Source organism: Hordeum vulgare, chromosome 5H, assembly GCF_904849725.1.
Source record: "Hordeum vulgare subsp. vulgare chromosome 5H, MorexV3_pseudomolecules_assembly, whole genome shotgun sequence".
NCBI classification, from domain to species: Eukaryota; Viridiplantae; Streptophyta; class Magnoliopsida; order Poales; family Poaceae; genus Hordeum; species Hordeum vulgare.
In genome coordinates, this window is record NC_058522.1 from 487,926,143 (window position 1) to 487,930,900 (window position 4,758).

The window sequence follows — 4,758 nt, forward strand, 5'->3', positions numbered from 1 at the left end:
AGTCCATTCAAAATATCTTTGGATAAAAGACCCACCTGTTGGTGGTGGTTGATAAAATTTACCAAATGGGTTGAGTCAGAACCTGTTAGCAATTGCGATGCGGAAACAACGGTGAAGTTCTTGAAGAAGTTGATCTACTGTTTTGTTTATCCTCATAGTATTATCACGGACAATGGCACCAACTTATCTAAACGAGCTATGGAACAATTTTGTGAGAAAGAGCATATCCGGCTTGACCTCGCGTCAATAGCACATCCGCAATCTAATGGTCATGCTGAAAGAGCAAATCACGAGATTTTGAGAGGGATCAAACCGCGCTTATGGTTCTGTTGAAACGCACCCGGGTTGTTGGGTTGAGGAACTCCCCTTCGTACTTTAGAGTATCAAAACGACTCCAAACAGGTCCACTGGATACACACCTTTCTTTCTGGTTTATGGTGCTAAGGCGGTATTACCAAGTGATATGCGTCATGATTCTCCTTGAGTTGTCTCTTATGTTGAGGATGACAATGAACAAGCATGACAAGGTTTTTTGGATGCTTTGGAGGAAGAGCGAGACTTATTAGCAGCCAGGTCAGCCATATATCAACAAGACCTACGTTGCTATCACAGTCGTAGGGTTAAAATCCGCACATTCGAGCAAGGCGACTTAGCGCTCCACCTGATTCAAGACCAAAAAGGGATGCACAAACTTTCACCGCCCTGGGAAGGCCTGTTTATCATCAGCAAAACCTCAACAATGGTTCATATTACTTGATCGATCTGCGACCCGGTAAAAACACCACTGAAGCAAAGACATCCAGACCCTAAAACAGTGCTCACATGCGGCCTTATTATACTTAGAGCACCCCATTGTCACCACGGATGTCAAGTGGATCAATAGAACATCCCATTGTCACCACGGATATCCTATCGGAAGACATACATCAAGTGCTCTCAAATCCTTAAAGACTCAATGTGATAAGAAAACTTCAAAGGGAAAACTAAATTCATCGCAAGAACATAGAGAGGGGAAAACTCCATATGATTCATATGTATTAATAAAGCTCGCGATACATCAAGATCGTGCCATCTCAAGAACACGAGAGAGAGATCAAACACATAGCTACTGATACATACCCTCAGCCCCGAGGGTGAACTACTACCTCCTCGTCATGGAGACCGTCGGGATGATGAAGATGGCGTCAGGTGATGGTTTCCCCCCTCCGGCAGGGTGCCGGAATAGGCCCCCGATTGTTTCTTCGTGGCTCCGGAGGCTTGCGGTGGCGGAACTCCTGATCTAGGTTTCTTTCTGGAGGTTTCGTGATTTATAGGAATTTTTGGCGTCGGTCTCACGTCAAGGCGGTGCCTGAGGGGACCATAAGACAGGGGGCGCACCCTAGGGACCCCCTCCCGTTGAATCTTTCTCCACTATTTTTTTTGTATTTTACAAAGATATTCTGTGTAAATTTCCATCTCATTCCGAGAACTTTTATTTCTGAAAAAAACAACACCACGGTAGTTCTGTTGAAAACAACATCAGCCCAGGTTAGTTCTAATCAAATCATACCAAAATCATATAAAATTATTGTAAACATGGCATGAATACTTCATAAATTATAGATACACTGGAGACGTATCAGCATCCCCAAGATTAATTACTGCTCGTCCTCGAGTAGGTAAATGATAAAAGAAATGATTTATGAAGTGTGAATGCTAGCAAGTGCACAAGTTTGATCAATGATACTTCCAATCAGTTTTCTAGCATCAATATAAACCATAACCAGTAGCTCATCTCATAAAACTTCTCATGATCAAGTAACAAGCTATTCACATGTTAAAGTATAGACCAAAAAGTTTCTTGAAAACTAACAAACCATAATCCTAGTCATCGAACTATTGCAATTCATCTTATTTTCAGGAAGGGTCTATGTTAGACATTTGATTTAGAAAATTCCTCATACTCAACTATCATATAGTATTCCATGATTATTGACACTCAAAGCATATTTTAAGAACAAATAGCATCCATCGAACACACAAAAAGACAAGGCTTAATGTTTCGCCTCCCAACTTATTTATCATATAGATAATTGTCAACAATAATAATTCATGATCAAATATATTTGTGTGGGTATATATGTCTAGATCATTCCCCAACACATGACGCTTGCCAAGAGAAAAAGGCGAAATATAGGAAGTGGTGAATATGACCATGACTCTTGCATAAAGGTAAGTACTGGAAAGTAAAAGATAGGCCCTTCGGAGAGGGAAGCATTGATTTGCGGAGGTGCCACAGCTCAAGCTTTTAAAACATAGAAGAATAATAATTTTGACCGGTATACTTTCATTGTCAACATAACTACCGAAAGATCTCAGTATCTTCCATGCTAGATACATTATAGGTTGTTCCCAAACAAAATGGTAAAGTTTTTACTCCCCCTCCACCAATCAATCACACTCCACGGCGAGCCGAATCCATGAGTACCGTCCATACAAACAACAATCCTGGGGGAGTTTTGTTTCATTATATTTTGATTTGATTTTTTTTCGAGCAATGGACTGGGCATCCCGAATACCAGCCACTTTCTCGTGAATGATAGTGAATCAACACATATCGCGAGAATAACTCAGCTAGCATGGAAGACACTCACAACCCCTAGTCATTATACTGAGCGATTCAGGCATACAAAACAAAATATTATTTGAAGGTTTAGAGTTTGGCACATGCAAATTTACTTGGAACGACATGTAAATACCGCATATAGGTATGTATGATGGACTCGTACGAAAAAACTTTGGATTTAAGGGTGTTTGGATGCACAAGTAGTATTTCTACTTGGTGCGGAAGTTTTGGCTAGTATGAGGTGGAAGCAAGCACCACATGTTGGAGGATCCATAACAATATAACTTCTATACAAATATACCCAAGCATAACTCATTACGTTGTCTTCCTTGTCCAACTTAAACTAATTTGCTCAAGTTTGAAAATAATTAACGGGTATTCACAATCGTAGAAGATTTCCAAGATAGTATATTTACATGTAAAATCTCTCTTCATTCAATATTATTTCATGAATTGTTCAAGTGACCAATGCGGTGTTTGCGAACTTCCAATAAATTCTACCACATATATTTCTTATATGTGAAGTCATTACTCCCATGGGATAAGCATATGAAACATATATAATCTGGGATTTATGATATTCAATTCATTCAACCATTTACTCATAGGATATAAGCGAAGCACGAGAGTAAATGACAAAACTACTCCAAAACATATAAGTGAACATCAATGAGTAGTCAAACAATCAAGTAGCTATGTGAGGACATTCTATCTCTATCTCAATAAAGAATTTCAGATCTCAGTATTTTATTTAAACAACAAGCAAAAGAAAAATAGCACTCCAAGAATAGGACGCATCATGTGAATGAATAAAAATTTAGGCTCAACATAGGCTAACCTATAGTTGACGAAGAGAAGTGGGCATCCCCAAGCTTGAGCTTTTGTATCTTGTTCAATCCTCTCGCATCCCGGTTTCACCTATTCTCAAAAACTTCATCCATACAAAACTTGAAAAGAACTCGTGAGATAGGTTAGTGCATATAATAATAAATCAACTCTTTATGTACTGCCAAGACAAGTTGCATAATAATTGCAAACATCATCTATTGTTTACTATCATTTCCACAATTTATATCTATCAATATATTCTATGGAAACTATAGGATAAGTAGATAACAAAACTATGACAACAATTTGTCCAAACAGAACAGTATGTAGCAATTTATGAAAATAGTGTACTTATGTAACTCAAAAAATAATTAAAATTTAGGACATGCTATAAATTTATATGACAACACTGTGTAAAAATTTCAGAAACTTTTTACATTCCAGTAAAATATGAAAATTCAAACACTACACCACCGGTTCTGTTTTTACACAGCGCCAATCAAAGCATGCAATGCAAGCATCCTAATGCAATTCTTGGAATTTTTTATTGAAAACAAGATTATAAATAACACATAACAAAGAACAAAAAACAAAATAACGCTCCAAGCAAAACTCATATTATGTGACGAATAAAAATATAGCTCCAAGTAAGATATACCGATAATGTTGAAGACGAAAGAGGGGATGCCTTCCGGGGCATCCCCAAGCTTAGTCGCTTCAGAATTCCTTGTATATTACCTTGGGGGTGCCTTGGGCATCCCCAAGCTTAGGTTCTTGTCACTCCTTATTCTCCTCATATCGGTGTCTCACCCAAAACTTGAAAACTTCGATCACACAAAACTTAACGAAACTTCGTGAGATGGGTTAGTATAATAAATAATGATCATTCACTTAGGTATTGTCCAGACAAGATTCATAATTGTTCCCACATGATACCTACCGTATTATACTATTCCCATAATTTATATCACTGAATATAAGCTATGGGAACACTAAAACAAGCATGCTATGCTTGCAAAACAGAATCTGTCAAAAACAGAACAGTCTGTGAAGATCTATAGTGTAACCATACTTACGTGTCCCTAAAAATGCCGAAACCTTAGGAAAATCCAGGAAATTTGTATATCAATAATGTGTAAAAAATTGAGATCAAAAGCATGTTCTAGTGAATTTCCAAAATTCCTGGACCGAGAACAAATGTTTCTGGTTTTGCACAGAATCAAGTCAAGTATCATCCACACTATCCCAAAGGCTTTACTTGGCACTTTATTGAAGTAAAAGGCACAAAACATGATTACTACCGTAGCTTAATCATGTGAACATGA